Source organism: Phyllostomus discolor, chromosome 5 (assembly GCF_004126475.2).
Source record: "Phyllostomus discolor isolate MPI-MPIP mPhyDis1 chromosome 5, mPhyDis1.pri.v3, whole genome shotgun sequence".
In the NCBI taxonomy this organism is placed as follows: domain Eukaryota; kingdom Metazoa; phylum Chordata; class Mammalia; order Chiroptera; family Phyllostomidae; genus Phyllostomus; species Phyllostomus discolor.
In genome coordinates, this window is record NC_040907.2 from 14,284,277 (window position 1) to 14,306,831 (window position 22,555).

The 22,555-nt window shown below is 44.7% G+C and overlaps 1 protein-coding gene across 4 annotated transcripts in view; it reads right to left on the bottom strand.

The window, feature by feature from the left end:
* Positions 1-22,555, bottom strand: part of LUZP1 (leucine zipper protein 1) — an 87,162-nt gene that overhangs the window by 30,088 nt on the left and 34,519 nt on the right. Inside the window, exon 1 of one of the 4 annotated variants that reach the window (XM_036025512.1) lies at positions 12,637-12,750. The exons of the other annotated variants lie outside the window; for them this stretch is intronic. The gene's annotated coding sequence lies outside the window, so the exon portion shown is untranslated. Of the gene's footprint in view, positions 1-12,636; positions 12,751-22,555 lie in introns of those variants that run through there. 4 annotated transcript variants of the gene reach the window in all.

A 22,555-nucleotide genomic window follows, 5' to 3' on the forward strand; every position in this document is an offset into this window, starting at 1 on the left:
TAGATGGACCTTGAGAATATTATGCTGAGGGAAATGTCAGAACAAACCCTATGATTTCACGCATATGTGGGGTATAAAACTGACACTCACAGACACAAGCAGACGACAGTATGGTGGTTACCAGAGGGCAGGGGGACGGGGGGCAGTAAAAGGTAAAGGAGGTCAAGGACACAGTGACGGGAGATGATCTGACTCTGGGCGGTGGGCACGCAATGGAACACACAGATCGTGTACCAGAGAAATGTACACTTGAAACCTGTATGACCCTATTAACCAATGTCACCCTGATAAATCTGAGTTTTATATCCTCACCCAAGGACTTGCTCCTTGATTTTAGAGAGAGGGGAGTGGAGGGGGGGGAGAGAGATATCGGTGTCAGAGAGCATCGTCAGTCCATCGGCTGCCTCTCGAACATGCCGACCAGGGAGGGATCTAACCCACGACCTAGGCGTGCACCCTGACCAGGGATCAGGGTATACGGGATGCCTCTAACTAATTGAGCCACCCTGCAGGGGCCATCCCAGTAAATGTAATAAAATAAAAAAATATATGGTTAGCATTTAAAAAAAATCTGTCTATCCTAGTTTTGAGGAAGAATGGAAAGACAGCTAAGCTAGTGATAAAACTAAAGCTTTTGTAAATGTTCTTCCACTCAAACTACCCCCCCTCCCATTCCGTCACAACTGCCCCGTCCCCCCTCCCCCACCCACAGCCTGCAGACCCCCTCTGCCTTCCCACCCAGGCTGCCCGTCCCTGTCACCTGATTCCGCCACCTCCACCGCCAACACTGCGACATGCACACAACAGAATCCATCCCTACCTCTATCCCCCTGGAGAGCTAGAAGGCTAGAATTAAGATGGAGAAATAATGAAATCATAGTTTTTTAATGGCTTTTTTAAAAAGATGAGAACTTGAAGCCTCAAGCCAGTAAGACCTGAAGGAAAAAGAATTACTGATAAGCAATGAAAACAGCTAGGGAAAAAGACCTGCACCAGGGGCAGCACCCGAGGGATGGCCTGGGTGAGTGCGGGAGAAGCTTTAGCTCTCTCTCCCTCCCACACACACTATTTTTTTCAATTATTTTATTGTTGTTCAATTACAGTTGTCTGTATTTTCTCCCTGCCCCCTCCAAATCCACCTCCCTCCCTTGCTTCCACCCTCCCCCTTGGTCTTATCCATGCCACACACTTTTTTAAAACATATATTTTACTGATTATGTTATTACCGTTGTCCCATTTTCTCCCCTTTATCCCCCTCCACCCTGCACACCCCCTCCCACCTGCATCCCCCACTTTAGTTCATGTCCATGGGTCATACATGTAAGTTCTTTGGCTTCTACATTTCCTATAACTATTCTTAACCTCTCCCTGTCTGTGGCTCAGGTGGTTTTCTCCCTACCATTTATGCTACTTATTCTCTGTACCTTTTCCCACTCTCTCCCCCTCCCACTCCCCCCGCTGATAACCCTCCATGTGATCTCCGTTGCTGCCACACACACTTTTAAAAGGACTTTGTCTAAGTAGAGTAAGTGTGACTGCTATTCAAACAGCTTCAGAACGGGCCCACAGGTCGCCTGTCCCGCCCTCACCCATCATCTGACTCTTCCCCCCTCTCCACCGACCTTACACACACACACACACACACACACACACACGCACACACTGCTCCGCACAGACGAGAGCTTCCCCCGCACATAAATTCTGACCTCTCAGCGGGGGACACGTAAGTCTGACCCATCTCCATGAAAGGCTCTGCAGCCCCAACAGTGAAAGCAGCACCCCTACAGACAGCGACTGCCCCCACCGCCCACTGCCAAATTTGCTAGCATGTTCCTAGGGCCTAGGAGGCTGTTCTCTTCAAACAGGAGAGAAAGCACGGCCAAGCAAACAGGAACTCCGGATGATCCTGGTTTGTTTTCAACGGTCTGCACTCTCTCCTGCTTCGCAGGGGTGGGAGCAGGCAGCGAATGGCTTCTGAATGTCTTTTACTTCTTGCATCCTCTGCGAACTAGCCTTCCGCCCCCAGAAACAAGAGGATGACTGTAAATACTCTTGGGCTGCCCCTTCAGAGGGATTCCCGCCCCAACGGACCCACCCACATCACTGCCCTCGGGCATCTTTTCTGTGCTTCGTGTCCCTGTCGGCAGTGACAGTGGTGCGCAGGGGTCTGCCTGTGCAGTCACAAAGAGGAAAGGCCCCTCACGGACAACGGTGCCTCCAGCCACCTCCTTCTCCAGAGGAGGCAGTGAGCCCCAGAGAGGAAAAGAGACTGCCTTGCCCGAAGCTGCAAAGCCAGTTGAAGTGAATGTGGCTGAGCCCACCTGAGATCATTAGCAAGCCACACTGAAGAAGCCCATCGGCCCAGCCCTGGCCAGGTGGCTCAGGTGGTTGGAGCCTCGTCCCATACATCAAGAGGCTGCGGGTCTGATCCCCAGTCAGAGCACATTCCTAGGTTGCAGGACGGATCCCCAGTAAGGGCACACAGGTGAGGAGACCAATGATGTTTCTCTAATCCCCTGCCCCATTCCTGTCTCTAAAATCAATGAGCACGTCCTCCAGTGAGGATTGAATAAAAAGAAATTCAGCTAATATTTCTTTTAGAAAATAGAGCCCAGGCTGGTGGCTCAGTTGGCTGGGCATCACCCCACACACTGAGTGGTCGCCAGCTCCGTTCCTGGTCAGGACCCGTGCCTGGGCTGCGGGTTTGGTCCCCAGTCGGAGTGTGTGCAAGGGGTGGATGGTCAGTATCTCTCTCCCCCTCACGTCGATGTTTCTCTCTCTCCTTCTCCCTCCTCTCCCCTCTACAATCAAAAATAAGAAAAAAAAGAAGAATACATCAATCCATCCTCATTTGACTGCTAAAGATCAAAGTTCTCTCAAATATGTACTCATTTTGTCCCCAAAACACTTCGATGAGAAAGCTAGTGGGTAATTCTGCTCCCAGTATACTCTTCCTACAGATAACTGTAAACTCTGGATAAAAACCTTTAAACTATCTGAAGTGAACAAAAGCTGGCAGATTTGGAACGGGTGAAAATTAGAAGGAACTAGCAGGAGATGGATTTCCCATTTTCAGAGCTTGGACCTGACGGTTGTCCAGCCGTAGTTACGATTTAAAACGAACCAACCCTAGGCTTTCTGTCTGCAGGAACCAAGGACAGAGCCGCCAGAGCCGGTCAGAGAGAGCCACGGGAGGAGGGGCCCGGGTTCTGTGTGTAAGCTCTGCCCCAATCTCCAGCTGGCCCCTGAACCGCACAACACGGGGCAGAATCCAAGGATCTCAGCAAAGGATGAAAGGGCCAGACCAAAATTTGAACTGCCACCTACCACAGGTAAGACAGAGTTTGCCGTTTTAACCAAATTAACTGCCTATGAAAATGAAAACATCAAAAGAAGCCAGATTCTCCACAATATAACATTCACATTCACTTATGGTCAGGACAGAACTCAAATTATGTAAAGAACTGGAAAGTGAACCTTTTTGCAAAGGGGAAAGACAACAAGCAGAGGGCCATTCCGAGATGACCCAGATGTTGGAATTATCAGACGAGGATATTAAAACAGCTATCGTAACTAAGCAGAGAAATGGAAAATTTTTAAAGTGGCACCTTCATTTTTTTTCTTTTTTATTAAATTTATTAGGGTGACATTAGTTAATAAGATTATATAGGTTTCAAGTGTACATTTCCAAAGTGGCAATTTTAGAACAGAAAAGCAGTACCTCAAACTTTTTTCATTCACTGAATGAGCTTAGTAACAGAATGGAGTTGACAGAAAGAAGAATCAATGAATCTTGAAGACAGGGCAATAGAAATGATCGAAACCCAAACAACTCTTGAGTCCTCTGCAGTCTCTAGAACCACCCGCCCCCTTAGGCCCTTCAGCCGAGCGCACACAAGGACCACGTTACTTTCTGTCACCAGAAAACTGGTCTCAGAGAGACCCCGAGTGACTGGGATCACAGAGAAATCACGATCTGCAATTCCGTGGGACTGGCCGCCCCTCATCTACTAATTAACCCCGTGAGGTCACCCAGATACAAGCAGTAAGAAAGGTAAAGGTGGAAAATGAGGGGGTAGGCTGAAAATTTAAATCTGAAATACCATAATATCCAAAGTCCTAGAAATCAAATCTAGTGCCCTATTGTGTATACTGAGAAACAGGAAACAGTTGTTTTTTCCCCTAGAATTGCTGAGGTAGCATCCTTAAGATTGTTCAGAAAAAAAGCCAGAAGGATTTTTAATTTTTCTTCTGCCCTATGCGGTCTCTCACCCAAAAGTCAACCTGGCAAACAGGCAGGATGGGGCGGGACCCCAACTGGTGCAGTGGGTCTGCGGCTGACGTGCCAGCAGGTTGGTGACCCAGTGTCCCCCAGGCTGGTAAAAGCGGCTACTCTGAATGCCAGCCCTGCCCAGCTTCCCCACAGCCAAGCCACCTCCTGTTGGAGCTCAGGACCATCTAGGAGGAGGTGGAGGGAGAACCGTGAGCTGCAGAAGACATGTCAATTTCCACCCCACCCACCTGCCCACAAGGGAAGAGAACCAGGGCAAGTGCTCTTCTCTGGCTAGAGTGGGAAATAGAAGAAGAGGTGCCCCCAAGTGCAATAAAAAACCATGAACCAGGACTTCTGGCACTAACATTCTGTCAGAGCTCAGAGAACATCTTTTTTTATACTCTCAGGGGCTCAGTGTCATCAGGTGAACCAAAAGTCAGATGAAATGACATCTAAGGTCCTTTCCAATAACAGTATGTACGACATCTTGAGCTTCCGGTCAAGAGAACAGAGTACATAACCACAGCCACATCAAAATTACAACTGAACTATTTACAAAACAACCAGCGATGAGAACTGCCTAAAATCTAGCTGAACAGAAGTCCTATAACTAAAGACATACAGAAGATGCCACACCCAGACTTGGGGGAGGGGCAGAGACAGAGAGCAGGCTGGCCCCACGCCCATGTGTGGTGGCTGAAAATTGGGGGGGGGGGGGGGGGGGGGGGGGGGATATTCGGGCTGCAGCTCCGGAGGTCATCCCTGAAGAGCGAAGGGTCCCAGTCCCAGACTGGGCTCCCCAGCCAAGGGTTCCAGTGCCAGGAAGGGAAGTCCCCTTAACTTCCAGCTGTGAAAACCAGCAGAAATTGCGGCTGAGCGAGAAGGAGGGCTTCTGGAGTCCCAGGTGTTCCTCTTAAAGGGCCTGTATTCATTACTCAGACTCACTCCCTCTGAGCTTCAGCACCGGGGTGGCAGCTCCAAAGGCGTCAGGAACTGAACTGTCTGGCTTTGGGGCAAGGGTTAGAGGGGCAGCTTTCTCCCAGACAGAAGAGCTGGCAGGAGCCCCTTGTTCCTTTGCCGAGTCCTCCCACCACAGAGCCAGCACGTGGGGATCAGAGCTGAGTCCCCATCAACCTGGCTAACACTGTTCACTCTGCCCTGGCGGTCCCCTGAGACCCCGCCCCATCCAAACAATATTTACCCAAAGAGATCCACACCGAGACACATCATAATTAAAATGGCAAAGGTTAAAGACAAAGAGAGAATCTCAAAAAGCAGCAAGAGAAAAGCAGTTAGTTATCTAGAATGGAGCTCCCATAAGACTGTCAGCCGATTCCTCAACAGAAACTTTGCAGGCCAGAAGGGACCCGCAACGAATATTCGAAGTGAATGCAAAGCAAGGACCTACAACCGAGAACACTGTACTCAGCCAAGCTGTCATTTAGAATAGAAGGGCACAGAAGAGCTTCCCAGACAAGACAAAGAAAGCTAAAGGAGTTCATCACCACCGCACTAGTATTATTTGAAATGTTAAAGGGCCATCTTTAAGAAGAAGGTAAAAAAAATAATAAAAAACATGAACAACAAAATCGTAATAAAGACAAATTATTAACAATTACTTTAAAAGTGAATGGATGAAATGCTCTAATCAAAAGACAAAGGTGGCTGAATGGATAAGAAAACAGGACCTTTAACACATGCTACCTACGTGAGACTCCCTTCAGACTGAAAGACGCACACAGGCCGAAAGTGAAGGAATGGAAGAAGATACTTCATGACAATGCAAACAAACAAACAAAGAAGCTGGGGTAGCAATGCTTACACCAGACAAAACAGACCTTAAAACAAACTCTGTAACAAGAGACAAAGAAGGACCCAGCAACTCCACTCCTGGTATTTATCCAAAGAAACCCACACACTAAATCAAACACGCACTCATCCATATATCCGGTGCGGCACTATTTACAATAGCCTAGATGCTGAAGCAACTCAGGTGATAAAGAAGCAGTGCATATATACAATGAACTATGACTCAGGCACTAAAAAGAATGAGAGCTTATCATCTGCAACAACATGGATGGCTCTAGCTGGTGCTGTACTGAAGAAATAAGTCAGACAGAGAAGGACAAATACTATGATTTCACTTATATGTGGAATCTGAAAAAACAAAGTAAACAAAATAAACAAAAAAGAATATAAAAGACATTTTGATGGTTGCCAGAGGGGAGAGAGTTTGGGGGAAGGGAGTGGAAAATGTGAAGGGATTAAGAAGTACAAATTGGCCCTAACTGGTGTGGTTCAGTTGGTTGGGTGTCATCCCACAAAGCAAAAAGTCACTGGTTCAATTCCCAGTCAGGGCACATGCAAGAGGTAACTGACTAGTGTTTCTCTCCCTCTCTTTCTTCCTCCATTCCCCTCTCTTTAAAAAATAAATATTTAAAAAAAAAGATGTACAAATTAGTAGTTACAAAATAGTCATGGGAGCGTAAAGTACAGCACAGGGAATATAGTCGGTGATACTGTAACAACTATGTCAGATGGGTGCTAGTTTTATCAGGGTGGTCAGGTCTTAAGTTATATAAATGTAATAATATTGTACATCAACTGTACTCGAAAAAGAAAAAGTTATTTTAAAAAACAATATGCATGGCATCTTCATCCATGTCATCTCCATCTGCCTTTAAAGAAACTATAAATAATTGGTCTCAAAAGTCAGTCAAGGAAACAATACATTTGATTCATTAGACTATCTCACGGGTATACAGCTATTCAAATTTCTTAAAGAATAAATTAATTTAAAAGTATCAGTAATTTCAAAATTATGTTAAAAGCAATTTCAATACCTATCTATAATGGAGGACTGCTAAAATACTATTTTTCTGCTCTTAATTCTGCCAGAATCATTTTATTTTAAGCTTTATTTTGTTTGAGTAAATGTGAACTTCATTTTTTTTGTTACCGTTCTTTAGAGAAACAGGAAGAGAGAGCGAGAGAGAGAGAGAAACATGAATCTGTTGTTCCACTTGTTTATGCATTCACTGGTTGACTCCTGCATGTGCCCTGACCGGGAAGAGAACTTGCAGCCTTGGTGAATCAGGACAACACTCCAACCAACTGAGCTACCTGTCCAGGGCCCCAGGATAATTTTTTTCATCCATGTAACCCTTAGGATAAAAAGGCAGATACTCTTATCCTCCCCGAGCTCCTCCCCCGCCATATGACAGATGAGCAAACAGACTAAGAGACTTGTGAACCTTTTAGGAACTAGAAATAGAGCTTCAGGGGTTTCTCCACCTCACTAAAGAAACCTTACTTTCCTAAAGAAACCTTACCTAACAAAGAACCAAGAGTATACGCATAAGTTAAGACTGAAACTGCAAAGAAAGGATTCAAGCACTTCCAAGCACTTGTGGAAGCACTATTAATAAACAATTGATAAGACCAGCTTGCAATTGAGGTATCTATGTAAAAGCGGGCCCTCAAGGACCACCACCTGGCTCCGCTGTTCTCTTTCGAACACGTAGTCTACAACTAGAGGCTAGGCTTCTCTGCAATTGGCCCCCGTTTGTGGGGTTTAGCCAAAGAACCAGGAAGAAAAGTGTGGGTAACACACCTGCTCTAGGAAAGCTGGCCGAATCAGAAAAACATGCCGGCTCCCTTTAACCTCTGGAGTCTATGACTAGGATATCATGGTGCCACAAGGATAAGAGCAGGTAATGTCAAATATAATTAAACAGCAAGTCACAGCAATTACCCTTCGGGGAGAAAGGAACCAAAAGTGCTTTTATTACCTAATGTAATCTCCACAGTAACCCTATCAGGTAAATAATACCGCGTCTACTTTATAAATGAGGAAGAAATAAAGGCTCAAAGTCATATAGCTAGCTGATAAGTGGCAGCTGAGAAGTCGATTTTCACCCAGGTATTTGTGCCCCTAATTTTCCTTTCTCCTCTCCATTATACCACCTCTCTAAGGAATTCTCTCTCAAATCTTACCCTCAAGAAAGCCAGTCCTGACCCACAGCCCCAACATCACAAACCTAACATAAGATGATGGATAGTTTACTCGTTAACTCGTTCATTCATTCATTCGCTCATTTATTTGTTTGTTCAAATATCAACCTCTGAGTTTAAACACTGGAGATAAAACAGTGAGTAGAAAGACCTGCCGTCATGGTATTTGCTGTATAGTGCAACAGAAAAATGCTGAGGAAAGATCACACTATTAAATTTAAACTACATGAAATACAATGAGAAGAAGCTGACCTCCCACCAGGGGTGAGGGCGTTCCAAAGAGAAGAGGAAGCAGGGTGAGCCCGAGGAGCTCCAGGAGATCTGCGTGACCACAGCGGGGAGGTCAGCCGGACGCGTGGGGAGACACATGGAGAGAGCCACACCATGCATGCAAGCCCTTGGAGGCCAAATTACCAATCTGGGTCTTTATCCAAAGAACTATAGGAAGTCATTTAGGTGTTAAATAAGGCTAAAACGTGTACTTTCAAAAAGATCACGTTGGCTTCAGTGTGGACGATATATGGAAAGAGGTAAAAATGATGATGAAATCAGTCAAGAGTCCAGGCCTGTGGTCCAGGAAAGATGATGGAAATAGCAGCTAACAATGCTGGGTGCATACAGGGCACATACTACGTACCAGGCACCATTCTAGGCACTTTACATGAATTAATCTTTTTTTTCCAGTCCTCATCTGAGGATAAATTTCTATCGACTTTAGAGAGAGAGAGAAACATTGATGTGAGAGAGACACTGCCGCGTGTCCACACCCTCACCGGGGATCAAACCTACAACCCAGGCATGTGCCCTGACCGGAGATCGAACCCACAACCTTTCAGTGTATGTGACGATGCTCCGAACAACTGAGCCACCCCTACAGGGCCATGAATTAATTTTTATGACAACTCTGCTACAGATATTTTCCCCATGTTAAAAATAAAAAAATGTAATTTAAGGGAATTACTGATTCATGCCCTCACCTTCACATTCTCACTTTCTTCATAATCAGGACCTTGTAAACACCTTTAATTCACTTACCCTCCCCAACCCTTCTTCATATTCAACTAGTAAAACTTCAATCCTTGGTCACCCAACCTGACAACCTCTCCAGGCCTACACCAAAGCCACTAAGTTATACACGAAGTTGTGTCTCTGAAGAAAATACAACTACCTTGACTGGATATTTTTCTTTTTTTTATGAGTTTATTTCAGCCAAACTGATGACATATATCAGGGAGCGAGATTTCAAATGCTCCTCATTGAGCCCCAGCTGGTGTGGCTCAGTGGGCTGGGCATCGTCCTACAAAGCAAAAGGTTGCTGGTTTGATTCCCAGTCAGAGCACATGCCTGGGTTGCAGGTTCGGTCCCCTGGGGCACGTACAGAAGGCAACCGATTGATGCTTCTCTCTCAAATAGATGTTTCTTGCCCTCTCTTTCTTCCTCCCTTAAAATAAATAAAATATTTTTTAAAATGTTCTTCATTGACCAGTATTTTCAATTTACCACCACAAATGTCAGACAGGTCCCTCGATGCTGCCAGCAATCCTGCCACATTTCCCCTTGTCGGTTCACTCTCCCGCTGTCCAACATGACTCTCTCACATCTCCTCTCAATAACCCTCCTTATCACTTAATAACTCGTCACCAAGAAGCAACATTCACACCACCGACTCCCTAACTCCAAATTCAACAATGTAACGGCATTCTGCTTTTCCTGCTGTTCGAGTGAAGTCTTTCTTGGCATGTAAAGTACAACCTTTCTTATCTCTAATGGATCCAATTCCCTCCTTCCTTCATACGCTGTTACCCCCGCTCTCCCTTACATCACCATTTCCCTCTCTTTAGAGACGCATGCCCATCAGCACACAAATATCCCACTTGAAGTGTGGCCCGCAAACCAGCACTGGCTCACACGCCATCAGAAGTACAGAAATTGAGATGAAGCATTTAGACATTTTTGTAGCAAGATGACATTGTTAGAACACCCAAGCAGATGAACAGTGAGCCCATAAAACATGGTCTACACCAGCAAGGGTGCTGATAAACTCACGCAGTGAGTCACACAGAAGGAGTCAGCCACATGCAGATCAGACACAGCAGTGCCACACGTAGGTCCCAGACAGGTTAGGAAAACACCGGTCCTGCATCACAGGCAGCGTGAGAGGCCACCCTCTAGAACAGTGCTTCTCAAACTCGAATGTGCACACCAATCAGCTGGGGACCTCATTAACATGCAGGTTCTGATTCAGCAGGTTTGGGGTGGGACCTGAGACTCTGCATTTCGAAAAAAAACCCCAGTTGATTCAGAGGCCACAGCTGAGAATCAACACTGTAGAATTTCCCATCTTACAAAAAAAAAGAGGGGGGGTGCAAAAAGAATAAACTCACTCTTGATCTCATGTCTCCTTCCAGCTACTTTGGCCCCAACATCTCTGCTTCTCTTTACAGCAAAACCCGTTGAAAAAGTTGCCCACACCCGCCAGGTTTTTACTTCTCACTCCCTCAGTTCACTCCAGTCAGGCTTCTGCCCTCAACACTCCGCTGAAACTGCTCATCGGAGTTTCCAATGTTGCCAAATTCCGTGGGGACTCCTTTGACCTCTAAAGGGAGTCGCAGTTATTTCCACCCCTGGGAAGAAGTTTCTTTCCATTCCGTGGCCTCCAGAGAACTTCCCTTTTTCTCTGCCCTGCGCTCCCCCTCCTCTCTGCCCGCTGCCCGGGCGGCACACGTGGTCTCGGAAACCAGGGAATCTGGGTTCTCACCGTAATTCAGGAACATATCAGTGTAGGTGATTAAACATCACAATCTCAGTTTCTTCGAGTATATTTAGAGATTATACTATCCAAACTTCATGGGGCTGATATAAGGATTATATGAAAACATACATTAAGTGCCTGAGCACGTAAGGCCTGGCATGAAATATATTCTATAAATGTTAACTCAGTTTTCTTCTCATCACCATTCTGATTAAGCCTTGCATTCCCTGCACATTTTCATTTTGTTTCACTTCCCCCATCTAAGTACCAGGAAGCCCTTGAGAAAGAAATCTTGAGAAATTAACTTGCCCAGTTTCAGCAGAAATAATTAAAAAAAAAAAAACCCACTAAAAGAAATGGGTGGGTGGGCCGGTGGTGCCAGAGGCATAACCCAGTAGCATCTGAAAAGGCGGGGAGGATACCCGAGCAGGGAGAAAGGGTCAGGCCCCCTGTCGGGTTCTCCATGCCTCCCCCCACTCGCGTTCCGTCCTGTGGCTGTGGCTTTATCTCTTTATCTCATTCTTTGAGTAAGTCATGCTTAACAACAAGTCTCCAGTCAATGTCTTTGGTAGTAAAAACAAAACAACATTCGCACTCACACACGTACTGGGCAGTACAAAGGGCAATGGAACCCTGGAGTCCCAGTCTTGTGTCTCCAAGTTACTAGTTCTGTGACCCTTGTAAAACTACTGCGACTCTGAGGAGTTTCCTCGTTTGGGAGGCAGGAATGACTGTATGTCTTGGCTATAATATCGTAGAGAGCAAATGGAATAATGTCGGTGAAAGTACTTTGTGCACCAAAAACATGATGAGTGTTATGTTACAGCTACACACACAGTCCGCCTCTGGCCAGTTCAGGCACAAGTTTTACTGAGAAGAGTCCTCGGTTCTGGGCACTCTACTCCATGCTCCGGGGCAACCTGCTTCCAGCTCAAGTCCTCCCGTCCCTGGAGCTGAAAATTTTGTATTCTTTCTCATTTCACTTGATTCCCTTTTTTATTTTAAAGATTTTATTTATTTAGTTTTTAGAAAGAAGGGAAGAGAGGGAGAAAGAGAGGGAAGGAAACATCCATGCGTGGTTGCCTCTCATGCACCCCAACCAGGGACCCGGCCTGCAACCCAGGCATGGTCCGCACCCCACCTGCCATGGAGATTTGTTCACAGCAAGTCCTCACAGAGTATTGGTTACACTGACTCGATGCTAATTTCTAATTTTTTGCACTTGCTGTCCATACCACATGGTCTACAGCAGGGGTGTCAAGCTCATTTTCACTGGGGGCCTTCAAAGGGCCAAAGTAATTTTAGGACTGTATAAATGCAACTACTCCTTAACTGTTAAGGAGGTGAAATTCCATTCAGCCCTTTGAAGGCAACCGTGAGGCTGATGTGACCCCGGTGAAAATGAGTTTGACACCCCTGGCCTACGATGTTCTATAAGAAAGGAACTTCAACAGGGAAAAAGTCATATCTTCCTGTCAGAGTCTGATTTTTAGGTTAAAGAATCAACCTTTGGTGCGGGCTGGTGTGGCTCAGTTGGTGGGAGAATCATCCCATAACCAAAGGGCTGTGGGGCTCAGTCCCCAGTCAGGGTACATACCTAGACTGCAGGTCCAATCCTGGGTCCAGGTGCATATGATCCCCAGTTTGGGCACATATGGGGGGGCAATCAATCAATGTTTCTCTCTCACATTGATGTTTCTCTCTCCTCTACCTGCTTTCTTCACTCTAAAAAAAAAAAAAAAAGCAATGAAAAAACTGTCCTCAGGTGAGAATTTTAAAAACTATTAAAAAAAAAATCAAACTTTGAAGTTCCTACTAAACAACATTTGCACAATAAAGTGAAATAAACAAATACAAGCTTAGTAACTATTCCCATACTCTTCCTTGGGGTATACAGCCATTGCCACTGCCATATCCTCCTCCTACTATACAGGATGTCCACAATCTGCCCTGGCTGGTGTGGCTCAGTGGACTGAGTGCCAGCCTGCAAACCAAAAGGTCGCCAGTTCGATGCCCAGTCAGGGCACATGCCTGGGTTGTGGGCCAGGTTCCCAGTAGGGGCAACTTGAGAGGCAACCACACACTGATGTTTCTCTCCCTCTCTTCCTCCCTCCCTTCCCCTCTCTCTAAAAAATAAATAAAATCTTTTTTTAAAACAAAGTCCATGATCTAATCTGACCTGATAGCTTCAATCACCCTCAAATTATTTATATTCTATTGCCTACTCCCCTTCACCCTCTCTTTAAGAATATTCCTGAGATATACACTCTGAGAGTTTTAAACTCTGACTACATATTAGAAAAACCTCAGGAGCTTTCATAAATATCACTACTGACAGACAACTAACCCAGTTTCTACAATGAGTCAAACACACCTAGCACAACCACAAAACTGGTTATCAGCATCTAGCCAAAGCTGAACATATGACTCAGCAATCCTCTTCTCCCAAGAGAGGAGTGTGTACGTCCACCAAAAGACTTATACGTGACCAAGAATGTACAGGGGAGCTTTGTCACAGAGCCTAACTGTCCCAACTGTCCATCAACAGTGAGTAAATAATTATGGTACATCCAAACAAGGACATATTACATCCGCCTGCACACAATATGAATGAATATCCAGATATGGTGATGAGCAAAACACTCCAGACCCAAAGGAGTGCATGCTATTCTATCTGATTCTATTTATATGAAATGCAAGAACAGGCAAACTAATCACTGGAGAGAGAAGTCAGAATAAGTGGTGACTTGAGCAGCCAGTACTGACGAGGAAGTAGCATGAGGGAGGCTTCTGGAGTTCTGGGAATGTTCTTGATCTTGTGCCTTCCTTTCTTTCTTTCTTTCTCTCTTTCTACCCCCCCCCCCCTTTATTTTTAGAGAGAGGGAAAGGAAAGGAGACCAAGAGGGAGAGAAACACTGGTCAGCTGACTCTTGGGGACCAAACCCACAACCTCGGCGTGTACCCTGACCTGAAATCAAACTGCTGACCTTTCACTTTGCAGGATGACACGTAGCCCGCTGAGCCACACTGGTCAAGGGCTTGTGCATATCTTGATGTGAGTAGTCTTCACATGACTGTATATATAAAAATTCACTGAGCATCTCCTGAAAATTGTGTGTACAATGTATAAACATATATGGAAGAAAAAAAATCAGAATCCTAGGTATCCTTATTGTATAAAAGCACTATAAACAATTCTATTGTACAACCAATGCTAAGAACCATTCTTCTACCTCAACAAGTACAATCTTAAGCCTCCCAGGCCTTCCTACTTCCATTCTATTGCAGTAGCAACTGTGAGACAAAGTAATAAGAACAGAAGCTTGAAAAGGCGGTGGAGCAGGGAGACAGGCACCTCTGAAATGAGTAAGGATCCGGGGTGAGGGAGGAAAGTCAAGGTTGGTGCTGACGGAGCAGCTGAAGGAGACAGTGGGGCACCGTGACAACCCAGACTTCAGTGCTAGCTTCACCACTGACTAGCTGTGGTCCTGATGTCAGGCAAACTCTTCACTTCTCCAGGCCTCGAAGCTGGTAAACTAGATCTCCCAGCGTGTCAACAAAGTCTGGAGAGGAAGTTGAGAGGATTCAAGTAGGAACAGGTCCTTTCGAAAGACTCTAGGTTTACCTCTAGCACAGCACTTATCCTTCCGTGTCATAATTACCTACTTGTTTATCTCTCCCCTCGAATCTTGAGCTCTTAAAAGGCCAGGATTACGTATCTCATCCGTGAATCCAAGCACATGCACTGAAGGTGGCATATAGTAATACACCGTTCAGCAAACGTTCAGCGGCTGAACAGCTGAAAATTATGAATGCCTTATGTATGTCCTTCTAAGTATAAATATATAGATCTATGAGAAAGAATAATTCATCTCCCACATGTACACCCCTTACAAATAACAGTGAATATTATTATTTCCCTTATTAACACCACCTAAAGGAAGTCAAAGTTCTAGGACACCCAGAATCATCAGAAGGCTCCTCAGAGATGTCCTCCCAGAGGCCTCAACAGTCCCTAAATAATATACCTCCTAGTAATAATAACTACTGCTTACGTATTATTATTTCATAATACACAGTGCTTTCACCACCATAATCTCAATCCATCCTCACAACTCTGTGAGGAGGTATTATCAAATCCATTTTATATGTGGAGAAACAGAGGTTCACACTTTAAATAACGTGCTGACCTAAGGCATGCTGAAAGAACTAAAGGAGGGCTTTCATATGCAGCCTCCTTCCTCAGTGCCCAGGACGAGAAACGTGAACATCACCGCCCCACTCCGCTGGCCTTGCCAAATGAGAAGGACCAGTCACTGGCTGCTTTGCTTTAGAGCTGACTTCGCATTCAGTTTTCCCTGTTCTCAGCCCAGGTTATTCACGCAAAAAATAAGGCCAGCCCGAGGAGAAAAATCCCAACACTTCAAACAGCCACACTCAAAGCTGCTGGCTAATACCTCTGTGTATAAAGCTAAAGAAATAAAAGCAAAACTTGCTCCAGCAGAGAGCTGTAAACCTTCTGTCCAGGTAGCACTCGGGTAATTAGTTATGTATAGCTGACTTAGTTTGCACTTGGTTTTATTTTTTCTTCAATAATTTGTACTGTCTCTTGTTTTCCCCAGCCCATTGCAAATGCTGCAAAGGTCACACCTTAGGAAGGTCTATCTCCCTTAAACAAGCATATAGCACCCAAACCAGATTGACCACTAAATATGTTTTACTAACCTAGTAATTTATATAAACTGACTTTCCCAAAGTTAAAAATGGTAATACTTTACGTAATCAACAAGTCGGCATTCTTCGACAGAATTAACACATATAAAATCTAGAGCCTCTAAGAAACAAACACCAAAGGACACCCAGCACCTGCCATAACGCCAGGCACACATTTGGGTGGGCACTCAATAAAGGTGTGCTGAATGAACGGTAACCAAGAGCTTAAGATCCAGCAAAAATCTCTTAAGGCAGAGTAAACTAACTGAGAAGCAAGAGATAGGTAGAGAATGACGAGTGAATTGGAAAAACGGACAATCAGATTCTAAGGCAGTTCCACCCAAAGTACTGCTCCGTGTCCCAAAGGGAACACTGGATTTAAGCACCGCAATACACCTACCCCAGAGACCTACAGCCCAAGAGCAGGCGCTAAGGCAAGGATCTATCACACAGGTTCTCCCTCCCCCATGAGCATCCCAAGCAGCAGCGGTTCACCCCTTTTATTCCGCACTACCAAGCCATGCCCTGAGAGGCCCGGCCACAGGACTGCAGGAGTTAAGCCAGGCAGTAAGCACTAAAAGTTAGGAGGAAATCAGCGTGCCACCTGACACTTTTCTGGCACAAGCCTAAACCGATTAGTTTAGGTTACAAACATGACTGCAAGATTCCACTGCGCTGATGAAACTACTCTTTTTGTACAAACTAAAAATAACCTATTTATCTAATCAAGAGCGTTCCTCAAATATTTTTGTTCTGTCAGCAACCCAGAGTTCCATTTCCTCAAATTCTTATCTAGAGTGTTTTACTAGATCCCAGTCTCCCCAGGCCCCCGGAGCTTCCCCACTCCTCACCCTGATCCTGCAGGCATAGCAGGAGACCTAAACCCCTTCCCTAACTGCAGCTTGCAAAGCTGCCTTTCCAGTAACAAACATGTACAAAGCTCTGTGGCTCTTGCCTCGCGTGGAGCCACAACTGGAAGATGGGCTGAGCTGCCGCAAAGAATAACGAAAAGCGGAGAAAAAATGAAGGACAAGTCAGGGCATGATCAGGAAGTCAGCTAAATGCTTTTCACTCAGGCAGGAATGGAAGGAACCCCACCCACTTCGAAGAAAAGAGCCTATGGGTGAACGGTTTCCAGTAGGGACAGAGCCAGACTGTACTTTACCACCTTACAATACAGCCAGCAAGTCTGCTCAGGGGACAGACTCATAATCAAAGAGCTGTGACCACCCTACAAGAATCATCAGTCTATTCTCAGGTGGAAGTGACAACTTCAAGGGAAACAAACCCTTATGGTCACGAAGAGCCGACAGGGGCTCAAATCATACGAGCAGGTTCCGAGGAAGCTGGAAATCCTGTCCTCAGTAGCTCTCCCTGCTCTCATGCCCGGGGGTAAGCAGCACTCCTTTACCCAAAGGTGGAAACTAAGTGTGGACTTTGAGCTTCTTTACAGCCCCTTATTCTTTGGAATAGCATCAGCGGAATCCACAACAGGGTGCCACCCTGTATCAGCAACTTACAACCTTTTTCATCACATGGCACACATAAACTACTTACTACAGTTCTGTGGCACACCATAAAATATATATCTTTGCCCATAAAACAAACAAAAAAAATAGGTATAATGTTGATTCATTCGTAACGAATGGCTATTGATGTGTGTGGCTGTTGTCACTGTTTCTTATCTGACAATCTAATAGAAAAGAGGTCAGTGCCCCTTATAAAATAGCCAGGTATCACGTGTTTTAAAAATTCTTGTGGCACACCAGTTGAAAACTGTGCCCTATACAGATCTAACAAAGCATCTGCTATTCTAGAACGGTTACTTGGGATACACATTACTGTACTTCCCACAACTTTCAGGTCTTCTACCACTCTTACTTTTGACCTTTTACTGTCTCTTTAAGACAAAAATAAAAACTTATTTATAAAATCCATACTCTCAGAAACATTCCTCCTGGGGGGAAAAAAGTAGCCTGAGACCACCCAAGGTGCATTGTGGCAAAAGTTCCAATGCAGAATCGATTCTGTGTGTCAGAGCAAACCAAGGGCGGTGGCCAGTCCAGGATGCCTGACACCAAACAGCATCAGAGCTTGGGGGCTGACTACCCAGCCCAGACTTTCATTCTAAAGGCAGCGGAAATAAGGCCCAAGGAGAGGAAATGGAGGTTTGGAGCAAGGCTGGACCTAAGAGTCCAAACTCCCAACTCAAGCCTCTAATGCCACACTGTCCCTCTCCTAAGACTAAGTTACCCAAGCAAAGCGGCCAAGGAAAGGGAGGGAGAAGTAAATACAGGGTGGGCAAAAGTAGGTTTACAGTTGTGAGTCTGCAAAACCATTTTTTCTCGTAGTGTTTGTTAATTATATTATCTTCCATACAAACAACTGTAAACCAACCTCTGCCCCACCCCATATATGGTACCAAGAAAAGAGGCCAACGCCTGGTGAACTCTCCTCCTCCGCCGCTCTGCAGTGTGGCTCAGACACGGCTACTGCTCCCCCACAGGCCTTCGTTTCAAGAGTTTTTATCTTAATTTTTACATAACTTTTTACTAAAAGCAAGATATAAATTGCCACTCACACCCTAATATGGCCTCCCCATCACTGAAAAGACAAAATCAAAAACAGCTAACAGGATGGAACGGCTGTGAGAAACCCTCGGACAGAAAAGATAACATCCTCTGGGAGAGAGGGACACATTTTTAAACGATTACTCAGCTGCACGGCCCCACTGAAGGAAACCGCAGTCCCAGGCTTCTTCATAGTCTCGTATCAAGGCCTTGAAGAAAACTCCAATTCTGTGAATCGTGGTTTCTTTAACAGTAAAATAAAAAGTATAGCCTTTCAATCATTCTAAGGCCCTCTCAAGTTCTAAAAGGCTCAACCTCTTTCCAAGAAAGGAAGACAAGTAGCCCTAGCAGTACCCAAAAAGCCAGGGTATAAAAGTCTTAAGTAAGCTCGGCCACTGGCCAGGAGATGGGTCCTGGCAGAGAGGCCGGAAGGCTTACTAGTCTTCCCAGGACCTGACAACGACCAGTGGTACCATTAAATTAAACACGGGGGAAACAGTGTACCAGTTCTCCAACAGTGTGACAACTAAAATGTTGATGGTAACACCTTTAAGGATCTGGTTGGATCATCTACAGATGATTTAAATTTGCCATTGCTGATTGCTTCCGTCCCCTCCCTGAATCAAATCAGTATGTATTCATTGTCTAGTACCAAATATATTTAATACCTTCTCAATATCCTCATTCTCTGTTTTCCCTTTCATTTAGCATTCTGCATATTACAGATTTAAAGACCTATGAAAAAATTTAAAAATCTTAAAACACAATAACTAGAATTTTCAACTAACAGAAAACAAAAAAACGATTGCACGTAAGCAAGCTCTTTTCTAAAACATATCAGTCTACACTACATAGCCAATTCAGCATTCTCCTTCAGAGGCCGCTCCTTCCCAGGGGTGTGGCTGATGGTGAAAAGGTAAAACAATGTAAGCAAAGAGGACAAAAGTTTCATTCTCTGCTGTCTCATCGATACATCTTAATATGGAGGCCACAGGATATCAGAAATTAAAGCCAAAAATTAAACCAAGCAAAAGGAAATGCAAGCTACAATGCAAATTATGAAAAGCAATGAATCTTAAATAAGCAAGTACCTGCCTGCCCATCCACTAAGCCTGGGATAGATATGATGTCTATCAACAAGACTACAAACAGTAATTTTCAAACCTCAGTATGGATATGGAACAACTTGTTAAAATTCCAGATTGCCAGATACCATCCTCAAATGTGTGGAACTGATAGATTTGCATTTATATTCTGGTAGAAATAGTCCGAAGACTACCCTACTGTTAAAAATACCGTGACACGGGACAACTGTTAGGTCTCCTGGATACCTGGAGTGGTGTAACCTCCAGCGTACGTTCGAAAGACGGCATGCAGGCTGATTTTCAACTGCACCAGCCCACTGTCCCCACAGCAGACACCTGGGAATTCACAGGGCCTAATTTCAATCACTGAACAAGGCAAATCTCCCTTCTACCTCCGAAAGCCACGTCTGAAGTCAGGGCTACCGCCACTCCTCCAAAGACCCTTCCAGGGGTTACTAAACCACATCGTTTGGGCTCCTTCTCTTAGAAGGTCACTCACTGGCTTTACTCTGGGCTCTGTTCATTTGCTGCTTCTCAGAGAAGTCTTCTGTGTCGTCCTATCTAAAAGTGAGATCCTATCTAAAAATAAGCACCCCTTCTCTAGCTTGCTGCTTGCTTCTCCTGTTTTATTTCTCCCATGGCATTAGTGAGTACTCCCTGAGAGTCATGGTATTTTATGTTTATTTACACTTTCCCTCACTGGAACGTAAACCCTCCAGTATTAGAAAAAAAGGCCTTCCCATCATTGCCACTGTATTCCTAGCATCAGAACAGTACACAGCATGCAGTGGTGCTTGATAAATGTTTACAGATGAATAAAGCACTATTTCAGGAAACAAAGTAAGTTCTTGGTCTTTGATCCAATTCGGTTCATCTGCCACACGCACTGTCACCGAACGTTTCACCCTGGGTGGCAATTCTTCCTTCTGACGGCTACATCATGCAGGAAACTAAATCTAGGCGCCAGTGCGCAGCGGCACCCTGCCACCTGACTTTCACTAGTCTGTGGTAACTCAAGATTTTTCCTCCCCACTAAACTGCAACAGAGGTTAAAGGTCCGTCCTACAGATGTTTCCAAATGACATGTACTTTACAGGAATGACTTGGCTTCTGCTGTGTGAGGAGTCAGATGCGATGCTGGCAAACACCGGGGTGAGAGCTGCAGGTTTCAACAAAAGCAAACACAGCATGCTGGCAGCCGGTGCCACTGCACTCGACTGCGTCAGGTCAGCCAGACACGCTCTGTCGGTGCTCAGCTGCCTCCCGCCACACACGTTTGTCTATTTACTTGCTTATGCACAATGATATCTCATAAAGCACATCCTATGCTTTATACACCTCACCCCCATCCTTAAAATACTCCTTCCTACATAATTGGTATCATTATCACCGTTTTATAGATGAGGAATCTGAAGCTCCAAGAAGTTGAAAACATTGGGTTGGCCAAAATGTTCATTACGGTTTTTTCCATACGATGGCTCTAGTAGTGCTTAGTGTCTTTAACTTCTTTCGAAACAATTTTGTTAGATTATATTATGACAGCTGTCATATCAGGGTGCATTTAAAAACAAACATTGCAATTTGTAAATTTTTGTCCAGTCATTTTAATATTGAAGGTCGAAGAAAATACACAACATTTTCAGTATACTATGCTTTTTTATTTCAAAAAAGGTAAAAACACAACTGGCACATAAAAAAAGATTTGTGCAGTGTATGGAGAAGATGCTGTGACTGATCAAATGTGTCAAAAGTGATTCGTGAAGTTTCCTGGTCCTATTGACATTTGGCCAAGTAATTAATTCTTTGCTGTGGGGCTGTCTTTATGCATTGGAAGATGTTTAGCAGCACCTCGGGCCTCTACCCACTAGAAGCCAACAGCGGGAGATAGCCGGCATACTCAAAATACTCAAATCAATAAAGTTATTGGTGAAAATAAAAAATGTGTCTTTTATTCTATGGAAAAATCTAAGTGGACTTTTTGGCCAATCCCATAATCTGTAATTAATAAATAAGTAGCAGGCTGGGATTCAAATTCAGGAGTACTTGAGTTTAATTCTTGCCTTCTTCACTGTAACACTTTTATTTCTAAGACTCCCCCCATCTCCTACCCTCTGTGCTGCAACCACCACACAGAAGACAGCTGATAAATGTTTGCTGATTCCATGAGAACTAAACAGGATATTTTAATGCAAACTCAAGAATCTGCCTAAGATCAAATTCCTCAGTCCACCTTTAGTTCTAAAAACAAAAACTCAGCCTGGCTGGCGTAGCTCAGTGGATTGACCACGGGCTGCAAACCCAAGCATCGCAGGTTCGATTCCCAGTCAGGGTACATGCCTGGGTTGCAGGCCATGGTCCCCAGCAACTACACATCGATGTTTCCCTCTCTCTCTCTCTTTCTCCCTCCCTTCCCTCTCTAAAATAAATAAATAAATAAAATCTTAAAAAAAAAAAACAAAAACCAAAAAACTCAGCCCTGTCTAGTGTGGCTCAGTGGACTGAGCACCAGCCTACAGACAAAAAGCATTGCCGTTCGATTCCCAATCAGCACACATGCCTGGGTTGCCAGCCAGGTCCCCAGTGAGGGGAGCACAAGAGGCAACCACACATTAATGTCTCTCTCTCCTTTACCCTCTGTCTAAAAATAAATAAATAAAATCTGAAAAAAAAATTTTTTTAATCAAGCCCTGACTGGTATGGCTCAGCTGATTGGGTGTCATCCCACAAAACAAAAGGTCAGTTTGATTCCCAGTCAGGGCATGTGCCTGGGTTGCGGGCCAGGTCCCCAGTTGGGGGTGTGTGAGAAGCAACCAACAGATGTATCTCTCCAGCATCGATGTTTATCTCCCTCTCTTACGCCCTCTCTAAAAATAAATTTAAAATATATATATATATTTTTTAAAAGACTATATATAGCATTGTTGCTAAATAATGCCATAAAGTGCATTTTATGAATGATATTGGTCAGGAATAATAAAATCTCTTTAAAGCCAGCAGGATTTGGGTAGGTGAGAGACAGTGAGTGAGTGAATGACTTAAGAGTTAGCTAGTTAGTTAAGGAGCTATTGGGACTGTGTGTATGTATATGTGGTTGTTTTTTAAATAATGATCGAGATAAGAAAATCTCATCATTAGTCTCACCATTATT